The following is a 21,821-nucleotide window of genomic DNA, read 5'->3' as shown; positions in this document are numbered from 1 at the left end:
TCCTGGTCTGTACAGATCACTTTACTGCAGTTACCTGCTTATCTATACATATAGGTGACATCATTATGGGCAGGATTAGAATGACAGATAAGACAGGATCTACCATTCACAATTGGGGATTGTCAAATCTTATTTATTCCTTCCTTGTACAATGACCTCTGCACAGGTCACAGATCATGCCTAGAAAACCCTCTTATGTAAGTCAATGAGGTCCCCTCCTGACCATTGTGTCTATGGACCATGGGGCTGCATAAAGCTATTTGTTTGTGCTTTGTAAATGCTGTTAAGAATAGCTCAGGCAAGCTGGCCGCCCCCATGATCATGATCAGGAAATATAATAAAAAAAATCTATATTCAGAATATAAAAACAGATTATAAAAGGAAAAATGTTACTATCTGGTTTTAACTGGCAGGTAAAATTTTTGGTGACTCATTTCCTTTAACCCCTTTATGACATCCGCTGTCCATTGTGACACAGTGAGAGGTTTGGTCTGGGAAAACAGGTATTTTCCTCTCAGCATGTGCTGCTGGGCTGATTTACAGCCAGGTGAGGTCAAATACCGGACCGGATTTTAAGTGCCGGTCCGGGTTTTGGAAGCACCTGGCTGTCCTTAAATAGGCAGTTGGGCTCAGAAGCGAGGTCTCTGTGTTGGGATCTGGGAGCCTTGTGTCTGGAATAAGGCTTGCTACCTGTTTGGCGTGAAAACGGGTTGGTGTTGGTAAGCTCAAGGACTCTGAGGCAGAATTGCCGCATGGTGTGAATTACCACCAACACCGCAAGGTGACTTTTTGCTGGTTTATGACTGCTTGTTTTGTCACTTGCCTAAAGTGTGAATAAAACACTGAACTGTTTGATCAAAAGAACTTGTTGCCTCTATACTGCGTCCGCTAATCCTGTCTACCAGAGCAAAATCCCACACCATGTACAGCAAATGTTGGCACCTTTTTTTTTTTTTTATTATTCTGTTTTTATTGTTTTTCTTAAATATCAAACAATGTAAAAAAGATATCTGGTCACAGAGATTGAGCACGTATGACAAGTACATTTAAACAATATGTTACTTTGATGCGAGGCAACATACATACATATAAAGGCATCTAAATCAAAGAATACCCTAAATTAATGTCAATTCTCTGTCACACATATCAAAACAAAGCCAACCCCCCCCAAACAGCAAACCCCCCCCCCCTCCCCCCACCCAACATACCTGGCCTGGTACGGCCGCCACGAGGGGCGGTGGGGCGCTGTATCCCTCTATTGGGTATTTCTCGAACCTTCATAGGGGCGGATCCTATTTAATGTGGACTAGTTGTAGTCATTATTTATTATTTAGAGATGAATGTTGGCACCTTAAAGACAACAGCTGTATTTCTGCTGTTTTACACAGCAGACACCCGAGGCTAATGTCTGCGATCGTCAATAATTCTAATCACAAGCATTTAACCACTCAGATACCATTGAAAATTGACTGGTGCCACTAGACTGGTGCCATTAGAAACTACACCCACAAAAAACAGGCTCTGAAATGGCTATGTGAACAGAAAAATAAAAAAGTTGTGGCTCCCGGAAGGCAGGGAGTAAAAAATAAAAAGCAAAAATGGAAAATGCTCCTGAAGGAGTTAATACAATTACAACAGTTTTCTGCCCTTAAAATGCAGTACGGTAGTCTACTATTTTCTGGTGTAAATGTCAGTTTCAGCTTGTGTCAGGACAAGCGGGTGTAGACATCCATTTGCATGGAGTGCAACAAATTTACTGAAATTAAGGGAGACCATACACATTCAATAGCTGTCGACCGAATGATCATTCAGCCAACAGCTGTCTCTCCCAACTCCATCCCGTCTCCTCCATGCACATACAGGCTCGGCCGACTGTGTATGTGTATTCACTGGGGAGAGCGTAGAAAGCCGATGCCCGACACTTCTGCCGGTGGCTTGTCTCCTAGGAGAACAAAAGGATTGGGTGAAAATATTCACTTTGTCCGATCCTTCTCTCCCCGAACATCATCTGGGAGAGTTGGGAGCTCGCCGCAAACTGTCAGCCAAACCCGCCAATATACCAATGTATATGGGGGCCTTAGATGCACGTTTTCACTGCTGGATCAGGGTCTGTGCAGACCCCCATTTACTTTTTAAATGGTTCAAGTGGTTCCTGTTTTTAAGAAGAACAAAGAATAACAAAAAATCAATTGCTATTAAAAGATGAAATTCGAACAGATGCATACAACTTCCAAACAATGTTCAAATATGGTGCCATATGGTGCTTATATAATACAGGTATTGTGCAGTGGCTAACAGTGGATTGGAAAATATTTCCGTCTTTTATGTTGTCCACGGGTGACACCTCGCTGCACGTAGCTTGCACGTTGTGTTAAGGCTGTAGAGTAGTTATGCCCTGCACGTTAGCATACAGTATGGCTTTATATCACAGTACAGTGGTCCCTCAAGATACAATATTAATTGGTTCCAGGACAACCATTGTATGAAACCATTGTAACTTGAGTAATCGGTTCCAAAGCCCTAAAATGTCTTCCAAGATAAGATTAAATGAAGATTTAAGAAAAATAATCTGATAATTAAGACAGATAAAACAAGTCCTTACATATAACAGGAATAGATGCTAACTAGCAACTAATACAGCTATTTTACCAGAGAAGTGGCCTTGATTGGTTGGATCTGAGCCTGAGGTATTGTATGTTGAGTCTAGTTTCAACTTACGATGGGTCAGAAAAGACCATTGAATGTTGAAAATATTGTATCCTGAGGCCATTGTATCTTGAGGGATCACTGTATAGACATCTGCTGTATGTTATTTCCTAGCACTTCTGCATACCTGACTACACTGTCTATTTCTGAAGGAACTACTAGATGCAGACTTATGTTGAGGAATCTAGCAGATGTGCCATGTAATAAAGCAGCAGGGGTTGCGATCTCTGCTAACATTTGGGGAACTAAAGTAGAGAGCAGCCTGGTCCTCATATCGCAGTGTTTGCTGCTGCTGTGCTCTACTTCGCTGCCATGTGACAACACGTACAATTAATGCCGATGCAAATTTACATAGAATGAGATAGATTAAAGCCATTTCAGAAAAAAAAATCTACAAAACTCCACCCCATAGGCTGATTCAGATATAGACAAATGCCTTAGGTTTATCTGAACTTAACTTACTGGTTCCTGACCAGCAATGAAAATGTACATCACAGTCAGGTGCCAGTCCCAACTCTATGACATACATTTCGGTTATACCAATATCAAAGACGCTGTTACTGTACCCACTAGATTAACAGCAGGAGGGTGCCTGTATAACGCAGTCCTTCTTTTGATGCAACTCCTGGGACTGGAGAAAAAGCTGGCAGTTTAACTAACTTTTAGATGCTGCGGTCAGTAACACCTGCTGCCAATGACTGGGATTGGAGATGACTCAGATCCTAGTGATTTGACCCTACAGATGCCACTATCAATAGTGACCATGACATCTGAGGGGTTAGACAGATGGCTCCCTCTGTCTTCTGAAATGGCGTGGCACCGATCAGTTGCTATGGCAGCCAGGGGTGTAGCTCATGAGCTCTGGTGCAAGAGTTCAGCCTGGGGCGTTGGGGGTTCCCTCAGTGCTTTGTGGCCAAGGGCAGGGAAGCACATAGCTTTTCTGCTGCCTGAGGCAATCATTGAAACAGCAACCCCCCCATGCCAAATTCTTGACCTAACCCTTTCCCTGCAGCCGGAGGTGTAACTTGACCAGTATGCACTTTCTATAATACTGGTGTCGTCTTATGCACCAAGGGTCTTTGGACCCCCTCAGGCAGGGCCGGTGCAAGGATTTTTGCCGCCCTAGGCAAGATAAAAATTGCCGCCCTAGGCAAGATAAAAATTGCCGCCCCCCCCCCCCTTATCAGATGATCTGCCCATATCATGACATCACATATGTTCCACCCCTTTCTCAGCTTTTAAATTAAAAGAACTGCTATGTTTCCCTTAGGGTTAATCCAGCTTCTTGTAGCTGTCTCTTTTTGCACTTGTTTCCTGTACCCGGCCGGACTGAAAGGAAGTGCACACTAAGTGAGCACTTCCTGTCAGTCCGGCCGGGTACAGGAAACAAGAGCTCCTGTACCGCGGACCGAACAGAGCAGAGAGCAGACACAGAATGACAGCAGGCTGCGCAGCACTGAGCCGGCGGCCGGAGATTCTTTAGAGCGGCAAGCGCTCAGCCGGCGCAGCATGAGGGGCGCTGACGGCCGGCCTTATATAACCACCTTTTTTTTTTACACTGCAACTGGCGCCCCCTGCTAAATGGCGCCCTAGGTGACTGCCTAATTCGCCTTACTAGTGGCGCCGGCCCTGCCTTCAGGCTCCTGGGCCCGGTAGCAACTGCTACCTCTGCATCCGCTATAGCTACTCCCCTGATGGCAGCCTTGGCCTGCCAAAGTAGACTGTCTGTTAAGCCCTGCCATCAGCACAGCTTAAAAGGAAGCCTGTCCAAATCCCATACACTGAAATAGTACTGAAAACAAAGGGTCAATTCCAGCTTCTGACGTATGCTGAAATAGTACTCTATTGTAGTCTATAGTAGAAGCGATCAGCAGATTGGATATTCAAGTCCACTAAGGGGACTGAAAATTACAGTAAAAAAAGGTTTGTAAAAATATAAAATACACAAAAACATTAAAAAAAACGATCCCTCTTTAACCAAACCATTAAAATATGAAAATAACTTAAAAAAATCAATATTGCTGATTTGCTTTTTTTTGTCAAGTTAAGCCCCCCCCAAAAAAGATAGAAATAGTAAGTGATAAAAAAGTCATATGTATCAACATATACCAGTAAAAACTACAGCTCGCCATGCCAAAAATAATCCCTCATACAGTTCTGTAGACAGAAATATATTTAAAGTAATGAGTGTCAGACTATAATGATATAAATCACAGAAAAATGCACCAAACGGATATGCCACTGACTATACTGGCTAGTCATAAATGCAGATATTAAAAGCTGAGACTTTTGCCAATATATTCCTGTCAGGAAAATATCGGAGCCCATCATGCACCACGTCACGGTCACTCAGCATGGCAAGGGGTCCTACCACTAAGCTGACTATGGTGTGAACAAGGTCTGAAGGTGATGTAATCCAGCTCACAGCCAAGCTTCCACACAACCGCCTAGCAGGACAACTAGTGCAATGTGAACAAAGCAAGACTGTAAGCCACACCCATATCAGACCATGTGATGGAGGTTACCAGGTGCAAAAGAGAGTGTTTGAATGCCAGGTAAAGGCACATACGCTACATATAAAATAAGACACAAACACAGAAATATAGTGGCAAATCTGGGGGAGCTGCTCAACCCCTAACACTGTAGCGTGTTTTTCATTGGGGGAGCAGCCCCACCGCATGTGGACCGCAGCAAACGACTATCCCTAGCAAAAAAATGCATACGGTGGAGGATGTCGGCGCGGTCCAATCCCCCAGATTTGCCACTATATTTCTGTGTTTGTGTCTTGTTTTATATGTAGTGTATGTGCCTTTACCTGGCATTCAAACACTCTTTTGCACCTGGTAGCCTCCATCACACGGTCTGATATGGGTGTGGCTTACAGTCTTGCTTTGTTCAAATTGCATTAGTTGTCCTGCTAGGCGGTTGTGTGGAAGCCTGGCTGTGAGCTGGACTTCATCACCTTCAGACCATGTTCACACCATAGGTAGCGTAGTGGTAGTACCCCTTACCATGCTGAGTGACCGTGACGTGGTGCATGATGGGCTCCGATATTTTCCTGACAGGAATATATTGGCAAAAGTCTCAGCTTTTAATATCTGCATTTATGACTAGCCAGTATAGTCAGTGGCATATCCGTTTGGTGCATTTTTTCTGTGATTTATATGATTATATTTTCATCCGCACAATGCTCCGTTTTGTGTAGGATGCCTTTGTGGTGCATGTGGACCGCGCCGACATCCTCCACCGTATGCATTTTTTTGCTGGGGATAGTCGTTTGCTGCGGTCCACATGCGGTGGGGCTGCTCCCCTATGAAAAACACGCTACAGTGTTAGGGGTTGAGCAGCTCCCCCAGATTTGCCACTATATTTCTGTGTTTGTGTCAGACTATAGTGATGCAAAGAAAACTTTTTTAAGGTTTTTATTTTTTTTAAAGCCATAAAACAAAATAGAAACTATATAAGTTTTGTATCACCGCAATCATAGTAACCTACAGAATAAGGGCTCATGCACACAAACTTATTTTCTTTCTGTTTCCGTTCCCTCTTTTTTGCGGACCGTATACGAAACTATTCATTTCAATGGGTTCGCACAAAAACGGAAGTTACTCCGCGTGCATTCGGTTTTCCGTATGTGCGTATTATCGTTCCGAAAAAAATAGAACATGTCCTTTTATTGTCCGCATTACAGACAATGATAGGACTGTTCTATTAAGGGCCAGCTATTCCGTTCCACAAAATATGGGACGCACACGGATGTCATCCGTATTTTTTGCGGACCGCAAAATACATACGGTCATGTGCATAAGCCCTAAGATTGTCATGTATTTTTTAGAGCACAGTGAACACCAAAAAAACAAAACCCCAAAAACCACGGAAGATTTTTATTTATTTTTTTCAATATCACCCTGCGATGGATTTTTCCCATTTTCCAGTACAAGCTATGTTAAATTAATGGTATCATTAAAAATACAACTTGTTCCACAAAAATAAACCGTCATATAGCTATGGGAATGAAAAAATTTCAAAAGTTATGGCCCTTGGAAGGTGGGGAAAAAAAAAAATTTGAAAACAGAAATAAAATTAGCCCAGTCCCTAATGTGGATAAAGTGTTACTCTACAAAAGTAGTAAAAATCGCCAAAAAAACTATAAAAACAAAACCTAAAAAACATAATAAAAGACAGTTTTGTTTCATTCTCCCACAGAAAATAAAATTCATTATATGTAAACCCTAAATGGCTCCATTAACAAATGTGGCTTGTCCTGCCAAAAACAAGACCTCATAATGCTATGTGGATGAGGAATATTAAAGTTAGGCTACATGCACATGAACGTTGTTTGTTTCCGTGTTCGTTCCATTTTTATTTTGCTGATAGGATGTGGACCCATTCAAAAAAATGTGCTGTCCGCATCAGTATGTCTGTTCTGTAGCCCCACAAAAAAAATAGAACATGTCCTATTCTTGTCCGTTTTAGGCATTATTACAATGGATCCGCAAAAAAAAAACGGTCTGCATACGGATGTCATCCGTTTTTTTTGCAGATCCGCAATTTGCGGACTGCAAAACACATACGGTCGTGTGCATGTAGCCTCATGGCTTGTGGAATGCGAGATTATGCACAGGACACTACATTAATTAATATTAGTCGTATGACTCAAAAATAATGACAACTCCTTAGCAAGATATATAATCCTATACAGAGGAGGCAGTGACCAGGTACTTGCCTCATTTCCTGGATTGTCTCAGAGGGATCTTACTGCAAAACAGGCGAGTCTCCTGCAGAGGCTGCTGACAGCCTTCTCCCGGGGGATCTTAAGCATTTGTATTTGTATGGTGCCTGCTGGCACTGATTTTGCATTGGGTCCCAGGGGATTCAAGCGGAACCTCGGAATATAACGTCCATGAAGAGTGAGCTGAAAGTTTCCATACAGGACATGAATTAAGATGTTTTACATTGTTTAAGCTCGTGCTATCTACATTACTACGGCCCCTTATCATCTGTTATCGGCAATATTTCCTGATTTAAAATGATTCTCACAGCATTGTTAATGGGAAGTAGAGATGTCGCGAACATAAAATTTTCCGTTCGCTAACGGCGAACGCGAATTTCTGCAAATGTTCGCGAACGGGCGAACCGCCATAGACTTCAATAGGCAGGCGAATTTTAAAACCCACAGGGACTCTTTCTAGCCACAGTAGTAATGGAAAAATGGTTTCAAGGGGACTAACACCTGGACTGTGGCATGCCGGAGGGGGATCCATGGCAAAACTCCCATGGAAAATTACATAGTTGACGCAGAGTTGGATTTTAATCTATAAAGGGCATAAATCACCTAACAATCCAATTTTTTTTTGAACAACGTGGTTTAAAACATCCAGTGTGTGTATACGATCAGGTATGATGTCGTATCGATCAGGTAGTGTAATGGTTATGCCCGCTTCACAGACATTGACAGACCAAACTCCCCTTTTAATGCACCGCAGACAGTCTATTTGCCCAACCGCAAACTCACCATTTGTACAAGGTTGGATACCAAGCTAGCCATGTCCCGTAGATGTCATTGAAGGTTTCTTCCTCCACCCAGCCACGTACAACACCAAGGATCCCGGAAAGGTGAATTGAATAGATTTTTCGAACGGGAAGATGGTTAAAAAAAACGCTGGCTCCCTCCCCTTTGTTTGAATCCATAGTCACTGCGTCTGCACCGTGCAATTTACTGTCCCACCCGATATGAGTGCTTTTTTCTGTAGTTCTCTCTTCTCATCAGTTTAATCCCTGTTACGTCCCCAATCTGGGGTCCATTTATTAAATTGATTTTTCGAACGGGGAGATGGTTAAAAAAACGCTGGCTCCCTCCCCTTTGTTTGAATTTACGCCACGGTCACTGCGTCTGCGCCGTGCAATTTACTGTCACACCCGATATGAGTGGTATTTTCTGTAGTTCTCTCTTCTCATCAGTTTAATCCCTGTTACGTCCCCAATCTGGGGTCCATTTATTAAATTGATTTTTCGAACGGGGAGATGGTTAAAAAAAAGCTGGCTCCCTCCCCTTTGTTTGAATTCACGCCACGGTCACTGCGTCTGCGCCGTGCAATTTACTGTCACACCCGATATGAGTGCTATTTTCTGTAGTACTATTCTCATCAGTTTAATCCCTGTTATGTCCCATATCAGGGTGGGATTGCCATTTGTGAAAAAAAATTTAGGCCGGGTACCTTCGACTGCTTTCACAGTGACAGACCAAACTCTGATACACCAAACTGAATTGATTTTAGGAACCGGGAGATGGAAAAAGCAGCTTGGTCGGTCCTCTTACTCCCAAGTTGGGGCACTGCACGTGCACGGAGCAATGTGCTGTGACACCCTATATGAGTGATGTCTTAACTAGTACTATTCCTATCAGTTTAATCCCTGTTACGTCCCCTATCCGGGAACGTGTGTCGAATTGATTAACCATTGTCGAATTAACGAACCATTACGACATCCTGGAATAATTTAGTTCTGAGCTTTGTACTTGCTTTGTATTGGAATTGATGGGGATTTTTAAAATTGTCTGCATTATTTCTAATAAACTATTAAGAGACTTTATTATGATTTTTTTATTTTATGTATTAAAAACCCACCCATACAACTTTAAAAAAATAAAAATATTTTTTTTTTAGTTTTTTCTATGAAAAATTATCCAGCCGATCGCTTTTGGTCTGATCATAATGAAGCAACGGCCTTATCATCTGGGGTGTGACAACATTGCCAACACACTCAGAGGTGATGATCGCTTCATTGTGATACCCAAGCCCCTTCACCACAACAAGGTAACGATCACGAAGGGGAATTGACACTTGTATGTGCCTTTTTTTTTTGTTTTGTTTTTGCAGCCACAGTGCAGCACCAGAGGCAAGAAAAATTTGGCATGTACACATGCCTGAAAAACAATGTTATTGTTGCAGCCGCTGTTGTAGCATTGGCGGGAAAAATTGATGTTTTCAAGGCAGAAAGGTGACTAAAACATTGCAGCTTGAACCCTAGTTGGTGGCGGAGAATTCACGAAAGTCATCCGGTTTGCAGACATTAAATACAGCAGCGTGGGGACCATTTTGAGGCCAAGGCATGTCATCAGGCCTTTTGTTAGTCAAACGTATCCCCCACTGTCAGTCCCTTCGGGAACCATGCCTCATTCATCTTAAGTAATCAACACTTTTTTGACCGAGGCGACTTCTTTTGTCAGTGACAATGCCTCCTGCTGCACTGAAGGTCCTTTCTGACAGGACACTTGAAGCGTGCAGGCCAGAAGTTCTATCGCAAACTAGGATAGCTCAGGCCACAGGTCAAGCCTGGACACCCAGTAGTCAAGGGGTTCATCGCTCCTCAGAGTGTCGATATCTGCAGTTAAGGCGAGGTAGTCTGCTACCTGTTGGTCGAGTCGTTCTCTAAGGCTGGATCCCGAAGGGCTGTGACGATGTGTAGGACTGAAAAAGCTCTGCATGTCCTCCATCAACAACACATCTGTAAAGCGTCCTGTCATTGCAGCCGTGGTCGTGGTAGGAGGAGGATTACTTTCACATCTTCCCCTGTAAGATTCCCGTTGTGCTGTGACATCCCCCTTATAAGCTGTGTAAAGCATATTTTTTTGTTTTGTTTTGAACTGCTGCATCCTTTCTGACTTTCAGTAAGTTGGTAACATTTCCGCCACTTTCTGCTTATACCGGGGGTCTAGTAGCGTGGCCACCCAGTACAGGTCGTTCTCCTTCATCCTTTTTATACGAGGGTCCCTCAACAGACATGACAGCATGAAAGACCCCATTTGCACAAGGTTGGATGCCGAGCTACTCATTTCCCGTTCCTCATCCTCACAGATGTTATTGACGGTCTGTTCTTCACCCCAGCCACGTACAACACCACGGGTCCCAGATAGGTGACAACAACGAGCACCCTGGGATGCCTGCTGTGGTTGGTCTTCCTCCTCCTCAAAGCCACATTCCTCCTCTGACTCCTCTTCCTCATACTCCTCTTGCAGCGTTGCCGCAGGTCCGGCAAGCGATGATGACAAGGCTGTTTCTGGTGGTGATGGTGACCACAACTCTTCCTCTTCCTCTTCACGCTCATCTACAGCCTGATCCAGCACTCTTCGCAGGGCACCCCCCAGGGAGAAAACAAATGGGATGAGGTCGCTGATGGTGCCTTCGGTGCTACTGACTAGGTTTGTCACCTCCTCAAAAGGACGCATGAGCCTACAGGCATTGCGCATGAGCGTCCAGTAACGTGGCAAAAAAATTCCCAGCTCCGCAGAGGCTTTCCTAGCACCCCGGTCATACAAATACGTGTTGACGGCTTTTTCTTGTTGGAGCAGGCGGTCGAACATTAGGAGTGTTGAATTCCAACGTGTCGGGCTGTCGCAAATCAAGCGCCTCACTGGCATGTTGTCTCGGCGCTGAATGTCTGAAAAGTGCGCCATGGCCGTGTAGGAATGCCTGAAATGGCTACACACCTTCCTGGCCTGCTTGAGGACGTCCTGTAAGCCTGGGTACTTAGACACAAAGCGTTGTATGATGAGATTCAACACATGTGCCATTCACGGCACATGTGACAACTTGCCCAAATTCAATGCCGCCAACAAATTGCTTCCATTGTCACACACCACTTTGCCGATCTCCAGTTGGTGCGGGGTCAGCCACTGATCCACCTGTACGTTCAGGGCGGACAGGAGTGCTGGTCCGGTGTGGCTCTCTGCTTTCAGGCAAGTCAACCCCAAGACAGCGTGACACTGTCGTATCCGGGATGTGGAATAGCCCCTGGGGAGCTGGGGGGATTCAGTTGATGTGCAGCCAGACACTGCAGCAGAAGAGGACTCAGCCGAAGAGGTTATGGAAGAGGATGGAGTAGGAGAAGTAGAGGAGGTGGCAGTAGGCCTGCCTGCAAGTCGTGGCGGTGTCACCAACTCCGCTGCAGAGACACGCATTCCATGCTTGTCAGCCATCAGCAGGTTGACTCAATGTGCAGTGTAGGTGATATACCTGCCCTGACCGTGCTTTGCAGACCAGGTATCCGTGGTCAGATGGACCCTTGCCCCAACACTGTATGCCAGAGATGCCATGACTTCGCCTTTCAATCACTGAGTAGAGGTTTGGGATTGCCTTTTTTGAAAAAAAAAATCGTCCGGGTACCTTCCACTGTTCCGTCAAGCCAGCTGTCAGACGCCGGGCAAGGGTGTGACTCTGTGACATTGGCTTCCTACGCTCAAACATTTCCTTTACAGACACCTGACTGTGGGCAGATGAGATGGAACTGCTGAAGGTGAGAGGCGGAGTGGCGGGTGGTTGAGAGGGGGCAAGGAGGACAGCAGTGGTTGACGTGGCTGAAGATGCTGGACCAGGAGGAGGATGGTGGCTTTGAGCTTGTGTGCCACTTCTACTCGTCATCATGTGTTGATCCCATAGGCGTTTGTGATGTGCGATCATGTGCCTTCGCAAAGCAGTTGTACCTAGGTGGGTGTTGGATTTCCCACGACTCCGTTTCTTTTGGCACAGGTTGCAAATGGCATCGCTGTTGTCAGAGGCAGACACACAAATAAAATGCCACACTGCTGAGCTTTGCAATGACGGCATTCTGGTGGTGGCAACAGCATGCGTTGATTGGCGTGCTGTCTGGCTGACCCCGGGTGCCGATACATGCTGTCTGACTGTGCCACTAGCTCCTTGCGACGACCTCCCCCTGCCTCCAACTCGTCTCCTCCTTCTCTCTGTCTCCCCTTCTCAACTTTCCCCCTCTTCTTCTTCTCTTCGAGCAGGCACCCACGTGGCATCCACAAACACATCGTAATCATCAACCACTTCACTTGTATCTGACACCTCAGCAAAGGAAGCAGCAGCGGGTACAACATCATCATCATCATCATCACACTGTACGTCCATGTGTGTAATGCTGCCTGACTGAGACATATCCCTGTTATCTCCATCCTCTGGCAATAATGGTTGCGCATCAGTAATTTCATCCAACTGATGTGTAAATAACTCCTCTGAGGGATCAAGTGAAGCGGCTGTGGTGGCTGTGGTGTTGGTGGCGGCGGGCGGGAGAGTGGTAACTTGAGAGCTGGTGACCAAAGCTGAGCTGGAGGAGGATGGTGCGTCAAGGTTCATAGCGGAAGCTGTTGAAGATTGGGTGTCCTGTGTAAGCCAGTCAACTATTTTCTCAGAATTTTTTGGGCTCAGGGTACGTGGCCTCTGAACACTGGGCATTATTCCAGGGCCAGTGGAAATCACAGCACCACGAACACGACGGCCCCTGCGGCGTGGCCTGCCTCTGCCTGTCATTCTTTATTAGATAAGTGTTACTATGCGTGCAAGGTACTGTGCCACCCTATATAAGTGGTGGGCAGTGGGCACAGTACAGTCTGTGTGGGCCTGACACACACTGGCTTGCAACTGTGATTATATCACAGAAAAATATTAAATTGAATTTTTTTTTATCTGCAAGGTATTTGTGAGTGACTGACACCCTGTAACAGTATAAGTGGAGGTCTAGCCACTAGCCAGTGGCCACAATACAGTCTGTGTGGGCCTGACACACACTGGCTTGCAACTGTGATTATATCACAGAAAAATATTAAATATATATTTTTTTTATCTGCGAGGTATTTGTGAGTGAGTTACACCCTGTAACGGTATAAGTGGAGGCCTAGCCACTAGCCAGTGGCCACAATACAGTCTGTGTGGGCCTGACACACACTGGCTTGCAACTGTGATTATATCACAGAAAAATATTAAATAGAATTTTTATTTGTCTGCGAGGTATTTGAGTGAGTGACACCCTGTAACGGTATAAGTGGAGGCCTAGCCAGTGGCCACAATACAGTCTGTGTGGGCCTGACACACACTGGCTTGCAAATGTGATTAGATTGCAGAAAAATATATAATAGAATTTTTTTTTATCTGCGAGGTATTTTCTGTCACACCCTGTATGAATGGTGTGCACACAGTACTGTCTGTGACTGAGCCTGCAGCCTCTCACACACGGGCAGGCAACTGCAATATATGTATATATAAAATAAAATAAAAAAAGCAGACTGATGTACCAGCCCTGAAAAGGGCTTTTTGAGGTGCTGTCAGGACGCTGTCCTTACAGCAGATGAGTCTGTGGACACAGAACACTGCCCTAGCTAACGCTTTCCCTAGTGAATCAGCAGCAGCAGCACTGTCCCTCCTCTCACTGAGAATGCAGATTCCAAATGAATCTAAAATGGATGCTGTCCAGGAGGTGGGAGGGTCTGGGAGGGAGGGTCTGCTGCTGATTGGCTGGAATGTGTCTGCTGACTGTGAGGTACAGGGTCAAAGTTTACTCAATGATGATGTATAGGGGGCGGACCTAACATCGCATATGTTCGCCCGCCGCGGCGAACGCGAACAAGCTATATTCGCTGGGAACTATTCGCCGGCGAACTATTCGGGCCATCACTAATGGGAAGTCTAAGGTCTCATGCACACGAAAGTCTGTTAAAAACGGACACACTGTCAGTTTTTCATGGCCATTTTGCAGTGTGTGCATCCATTCTCTGGCCGTGTGTCTCTGTTTTTAATGTCCGTTTTGCATCTGTTTTTCATGTCTGTTAAAAATGGACATGAAAAATGGATGAATTTGATCGGCAGTTATTTATAGACCCACCCATCTGAGAACACCCACAGGATGGTAGGCCCCCAGCTAAAATAATGTCCCCCATAGTGTAGGATTTATTTTTTGTTGCTGCACCCAGCTTTAATAATGTCCCCATGTAGGCCCCCAGCTATAATAAAAAAAAACTCACCTTATCCACTTGCTCGCGCTGCAGCAGTCTTTTCTCTCTTCACAGAACGGGACCTGCCGAAGGTGCGCGATGACGTCACTGCGTGCTCCCACGTGGTTACGTCACCATGCAGATCGCAGGTCCTTCGGCAGGTCATGCTCAATGTGGATGTGGCGAGTTTTTTTTTTCAACCCCTAAATGGCCTGTGTACCGGTTCTTAACCACCTCAGCCCCCCTAGCTTAAACACCCTTAATGACCAGACCACTTTTTAAAATTCTGCACTACACTACTTTCGCGGTTTATTGCTCGGTCATACAACTTACCACCCAAATGAATTTTACCTCCTTTTCTTCTCTTGCTGCTGACATTTTTACTTTTTTTATTATTAATCGAAATTTAACGAAATTTTTGCAAAAAAATGAAATTTTTCACTTTCAGTTGTAAAAAATAATAAAAAAATACATTTCTATATAAATTTTTCTCTAAATTTATTGTTCTACATGTCTTTGATAAAAAAAAAATGTTTGGGTAAAAAAAAAATGGTTTGGGTAAAAGTTATAGCGTTTACAAACTATGGTACAAAAATGTGAATTTCCGCATTTTGAAGCAGCTCTGACTTTCTGAGCACCTGTCATGTTTCCTGAGGTTCTACAATGGCCAGACAGTACAAACACCCCACAAATGACCCCATTTCGGAAAGTAGACACCCTAAGGTATTCACTGATGGGCATAGTGAGTTCATAGAACTTTTTGTCACAAGTTAGCGGAAAATTATGTTGTTTTTTTTTTCTTACAAAGTCTCATATTCCACTAACTTGTGACAAAAAATAAAAACTTTCATGAACTCACTATGCCCATCACGAAATACCTTGGGGTGTCTTCTTTCCAAAATGGGGTCACTTGTGGGGTAGTTATACTGCCCTGGCATTTTAGGGGCCCTAATGCGTGAGAAGAAGTCTGGAATACAAATGTGTAAAAAATGGCCGGTAAAATTTGGGCCCCTTTGCCCACCTAGGCTGCAAAAAAGTGTCACATATGTGGTATCGCCGTACTAGTCAACTTTTCCCATTTTTTTATACAAAGTTGTCATTATAGAGAGATATTTCTCTCACCCAGCATGGGTATATGTAAAAAGACACCCCAAAACACATTGCCCTACTTCTCCTGAGTACAGCGATACCACATGTGTGACACTTTTTTGCAGCCTAGGTGCGCAAAGGGGCCCAAATTCCAATGAGTATCTTTTAGGAGGGCATTTGGATTCCAGACTTCTTCTCACGCTTTAGGGCCCCTAAAATGCCAGGGCAGTATAAATACCCACATGTGACCCCATTTTGGAAAGACACCCCAAGGTATTCCGTGAGGGGCATGGCGAGTTCATGGAAGTTTTTTTTTTTTGGCACAAGTTAGCGGAAATTCTTTTTTTTTTGTTTTTTTCTCACAAAGTCTCTCTTTCCGCTAACTTGTGACAAAAAATAAAATTTTACATGAACTTGCCATGCCCCTCACAAAATACCTTGAGGTATCTTCTTTCCAAAATGGGGTCACATGTGGGGTATTTATACTGCCCTGGCATTTTAGGGGCCCTAAAGCGTGAGAAGAAGTCTGGAATATAAATGTCTAAAAAAATTTACGCATTTGGATTCCGTGAGGGGTATGGTGAGTTCATGTGAGATTTTATTTTTTGTCACAAGTTAGTGGAATATGAGACTTTGTAAGAAAAAACAAAAAAATAAAAAAATATCAATTTCCGCTAACTTGTGCCAAAAAAATGTCTGAATGGAGCCTTACAGGGGGGTGATCAATGACAGGGGGGTGATCAGGGAGTCTATATGGGGTGATCACCACCCTGTCATTGATCACCTCCCTGTAAGGCTCCATTCAGAGGTCCGTATGAGTTTTGCGGATCCACGGATCGGATCCGCAAAACACATACGGACGTCTGAATGGAGCCTTACAGGGGGGTGATCAATGACAGGGGGGTGATTAGGGAGTCTATATGGGGTGATCACCCCCCTGTCATTGATCACCCCCCTGTAAGGCTCCATTCAGATGTCCGTATGTGTTTTCGGATCCGATCCATGGATCCGTGGATCCGCAAAACACATACGGACCTCTGAATGGAGCCAGCCTTACAAGGGGGTGATCAATGACAGGGGGTGATCAGGGAGTCTATATGGGGTGATCACCCCCCTGTCATTGATCACCCTCCTGTAAGGCTCCATTCAGACGTCCGTATGTGTTTTGCGGATCCGATCCATGGATCCGTGGATCCGCAAAACACATATGGACCTCTGAATGGAGCCAGCCTTACAAGGGGGTGATCAATGACAGGGGGGTGATCAGGGAGTCTATATGGGCTATATGTCATTGATCACCCCCCAGTAAGGCTCCATTCAGACGTCCGTATGTGTTTTGCGGATCCGCGGATCCATGGATCGGATCCGCAAAACACGTACGGACGTCTGAATGGAGCCTTACAGGGGGGTGATCAATGACAGGGGGGTGATCAGGAAGTCTAATATGGGGTGATCAGGGGTTAATAAGCGGTTAATAAGTGACAAGGGGGGGTGTAGTGTAGTGGTGTTTGGTGCTACTTATTACAGAGCTGCCTGTGTCCTCTGGTGGTCGATCCAAGCAAAAGGGACCACCAGAGGACCAGGTAGTAGGTATATTAGACGCTGTTATCAAAACAGCGTATAATTTACCTTTTAGGGGTTAAAAAAAATCGCATCTACAGCCTGCCATCGAACGATCGCCGCTGGCAGGCTGTAGATCAGCTAGTTTACCTCCGGTTCCTGTGAACGCGCGCGCCTGTGTCCGCGCGTTCACAGGAAATCTTGCATCTCGCGAGAGGACGCACCGGCGCGTCCACCCAGAATAACAGGGCCGCCGCAAAGACGCAATCCTGCGTACGGCGGTCCTGTAGTGGTTAACTGCTGTCAATCGGCCGTTAAACACTGTCCCATTGATTTCAATGGGGTCCGTCCGGCTGTGAAAACGGCCAAAAATAGGTCATGTCCTATTTTTGGACGGACGCTATTTACTGTCCGTTAAAAGAACAGCCATGTGAATAGCCCCCTAGACTTTCACTGGTGCTAAAAATGGCCGTGTGACGGCCGTTACTTAGACGTGTGCATGTAGCCTAAAGTCCTTTGGTATTTTCAATATACCTGTATGTTAGGCATTGACAAATCTTAGGCTAGGTTTACATTGCCGCTTAAATTCCAATATTGCCATATCCGGTCACTGCTGGCGCCCAACGGATCCCATTCACTATAATGGGGTCTGCTAAGTTTCCGGCATGGGTACCAGCATTCTGCCCAGCAGGGCCATGTGAACCGAGCTTAAACCTGGTCTCCAGTAAATGTACAAGCCTAGTTATCACTGCAGCTCCTTTCAATTCCTCAGAACAGCCTCAGTCATGTCCCTTATCGTAAGAAGATATATTTAAATGGGTTGTCCTATGAAAAATATTCTACAGTTTTCAAACCAGCACCTGGATCTGAATTCTTTGGTAACTTCATGTAATTAAAACTTTAGCTTAGCCCCTGAGTTATTCAATAAAATGTATCTGTACAGCGCCACCTGATGTTTTTTTTTTCTTATTTCTTTGTCCAGCTCACTGAGAAGGCCGCTCATGTTCACGGCCGTTGCCTGGCCGTGCCTGTATTGCAGCCCACGGTCCGCAAAATACGGGCGACGGCCATGTGCATACCGTATCACAGATGCGGACATCTTCATCTCAAAAGGTCCATAAACCAGGAGATACAATGTGGAACAGAGGCAAGGATTGGCTCCGCACCGCAAAAAAGTAGTGCGTACACTACTTTTTGCAGTGCGGACCCTCGGATGCGGTTCGTGGGCCCTATTCAAGTTAATGCATCCGCAGACAGCAGTCTCATGGTGGGTGCCCGTGCATTGTGGAACGCAATTTGCAGTCCGCAGCACAGGCAAGGCCAGCACATGAGCATGACCCCTTAGCTGCAGCAGAAAAGACACTCCCCTTGAGCTATCAACTTGATATTAATCTAGCAGAGCAATGAATGGGGAAATCTCTGGATTCATGTGAGGTACAGGTCATGTACTATATGATGTCTGATTTTCCTTTTTTTACATTAGTCATGGGATAACTCCTTTAAAATTAAAAATATTAAAAAAGAAGCCTGCTGTTATTGGCTAAATACAATGCTGAAATTGATGAAAGTGGTTTGATCAGGGTGTGGCACTACTTTAAAGATTATTTATATTTTAAATAAAAGCATTTACAGCCACACGTTTCTACTAGACCCTTCTTCAGGCACAAACACTAAGGATACGACTACAAAGCGTGGTTGTGATGTGGCTGTGCTGAGTTTGAGTACCGAGTGGCTGAAAGGGCTACAGCGGGCTCTAATTAAACTAATGAAAAACGCACTGTTAAGTGGATCTGTATTGTTATAGGATAACTGTCACATTTAGACCCTAATTTCAATTTTCATATATGTAGTTACTAATAACATGATATTCCAGAATCATTTACTATTAGACTGACTTACCCCATATTTAATAAGATTCAGCCCTTAGCAACCAGTCTGCATAAAACTGCAATTTCACTATTCAGTTAAGATGGCCGCCACTGCCCTCACCCTGAGGCTAATCCCGCCTGCCCCCACTATCCAGTAACAATAGCCCCCCAAAAGTGTCAGTAACCAGAGCCCTCCCCCTAAAGGGTTAATCTCCTGCAGCACAAAGGGGTCCTCTTACCACATGTTGCTCTCATTTATACACTGAGCAGACGGCAGATCTCCCTTCCCTGGTCTGCGCTGCTTCAACTCTACTTCTCCAGCTCTGCTGAGTGAGGGAGCGTCTGCCAAGCGCAGGGACAGAAAGAAGTGCAAACAGCCCAGGCACTGTTATCAGCTGCTGGGGAGGACCTGGCTTTAATCATATACTTACAGTCCCTGGCTATCAGTAATGTGACCTTGCACGCAGCCTAATTCTGCGTCCTCCGTCCTTCAACAGAGGACGGACCATGCCTAGCAACCCTATTTTAAGCACAGGTAAAAATAGGCAGTACAGGGAACAAAAATGTGGAATTAAGGGGTTATTGAATACATAGTGAAAAGTTGAAATAGGGCCACCAAGGTGATATTAATCACCACAATCCAATACTAAAAAAAATAAATAAATACGACAGTTATCCTTTAAAGGGGTTTAATGGAGACTGTAAACAAGTGCTGGTGCTCACCCTCCTCTCTGTACTTCATGTCTCCTCATCATCTCCATTCCCACAGAGATTCACCTGTATTCAGGATCATAATACCTGACGAGCAGAGAGGAGGATGAGGCAGCACTATGGCTCATTGTAGTGAAGTAACTTGTCCTCCTGTGTGATCAGGACAGGTTCTGTGTGTGCTAATAGGACGGTGGCCTTTTTATTTTGTCTAATCATTGCTCCCCAGACAAAACAATCCATTCTAAGTAATGAAAGGTATTTGTGAATATATTTATCCATAATAATAAAATCCCTGTGTGAGTGCGCTGTGTCCATGTGTGTGTCACCAGTTTTGCACTGGGCATGAGCGGCGGGGCGTCCAATCAGGACACAGCACTCCACACAAGTTCCTCACACAAGTTCCCCTGCAGGGTGTCAGAAGGCTGACTGCCCATAGATACCACGGAGACCCTATAGGCAGGCCACAGCTCCCCCACCGCCGTCCGCTCCTCTGTCTGCTCACCAGCAGCGTAGCGCACAAACAGCCAGTGCGCATGTGCCACCTTCAATTCCCAGAGGTCTGCGGCAAAGTCCTGATAAGTGAAGGAGATGCAGAGCACACATCACAACCCCCCACATCCCCCTTTCAGGATGGCAGAGTGGCAGCAGGCAGAGTGTTAGCTGTAATGTCCAACTATCACTCTGGTTGAAACGTCCGACATCGGTGCTGGCACCGATGTTGGCTGTTTAACCCCTTCCATGCCATGGTCCTTAGGGACCGCTGTATGGAGGAGCTAAGCATCGGGCCGCTGCTCTGCTGTGGCAGCGGCCTGATGCTTGAATCCTGATAATGTGAAAAGTCTCTTATAGCATATCCTTCTAAGGTCGATATGAGCTTTGAATTGAAGAAAACTTTAAATCGATATTTGGCTTACCGTCTAGCGTCTGCTGTCTCCCTATTGCTTCAATGGAGCTTTAAATATTTGTCGGCTTATTCAGTCGCTCCATACAGCAAGCTGGTTTAAATTTCGCGGGAGTTCCAAAGATCGCGGGAGTTGCCACTCTGTTCCGCAATTTCCTTTGGTGCAGCTTTCGACGATAAGAATAGTTAATCCTTTACTGTAGAGATTTTCTTCTGTATGGCCATACAGTATTATCGGAGGCTTTTCAATGCAGGTACATCACTTGTTTCACCATACGCGTTACGGGTAGATTCACTCTCCCTTCCTCAGTGGTCCAAAAAATAAAAAATTAAAATAAAAAATATGCCAGAAAAGCAATTTTTTATCACCTTACATCACAAAAAGTGAAATACCAAGTGATCAAAAATTCATATGTGCCCCAAAATGGTACCAATCAAACCATCATCTCTTCCAGCAAAAAATGAGATCCTACCTAAGACAATCGCCCAAAAAAAAATAAAAAAATGGCTTTTAGAAAATGGAAACACACAGTATGATTGTACCCTTATAGTGACTGTAGCCAGCTCCACATGCATTGTCATTGGGTGGAAGCACCTGGCCACAGAATGCATGAATGCCAATGGGGGTAATCCCATAAAGGTTTTGTCCAGTCCAAACTCTCATTTTGTCATATTTATGTAGGTAAGTAATTGTAAGCATTATAAAGCTTTGCACACATAATAAACTGCATAGGCCATATGTGCAACCTGTGCAGCTGCTCAGGGGCCCTGGAAGTAAAGGGGCCAACTACTGCCATAGACGAATATGATAGTACTCTCTGTTTTAGGGCTCATGCACACGAACGTGGTTTGGTTCCGCATCCGAGACGCATTTTTTGCGGCTGAGATGCGGACCCATTCACTTCAATGGGGGCGCAAAAGATGCGGACAGCGCGATGTATGCTGTCTGCATCCATTTCTCCGTTCCGCAGAAAAAAAAAAAAAGAACATGTCTTATTCTTGTTCGTTTTGCAGACAAGAATAGGCATTTCTATAATGGGCCACCCGTTCCGTTCCGCAATTTGCAGACCGCAAAACATGGCACATTCGTGTGCATGAGCCCTTAGTGTTTATTAGATTGCATGTAAGCGACTGAGCTTATGAATTCAGTACATGGCTCGCAATTAATGGTAAACTGGCTGGGATTTTGTAGAAAGGGTTGAAGGACTTGCCCAATAAA

At 44.9% G+C, this 21,821-nt stretch overlaps 1 protein-coding gene across 1 annotated transcript in view; it reads left to right on the top strand.

The window, feature by feature from the left end:
- DNM3 (dynamin 3) overlaps positions 1-21,821 on the top strand; it is a 377,707-nt gene that overhangs the window by 48,739 nt on the left and 307,147 nt on the right.

Source organism: Bufo bufo, chromosome 9, assembly GCF_905171765.1.
Source record: "Bufo bufo chromosome 9, aBufBuf1.1, whole genome shotgun sequence".
In the NCBI taxonomy this organism is placed as follows: Eukaryota; Metazoa; Chordata; class Amphibia; order Anura; family Bufonidae; genus Bufo; species Bufo bufo.
Note: the sequence above shows the minus strand (reverse complement) of the source record. Positions and strands in the feature narration are given on the sequence as shown.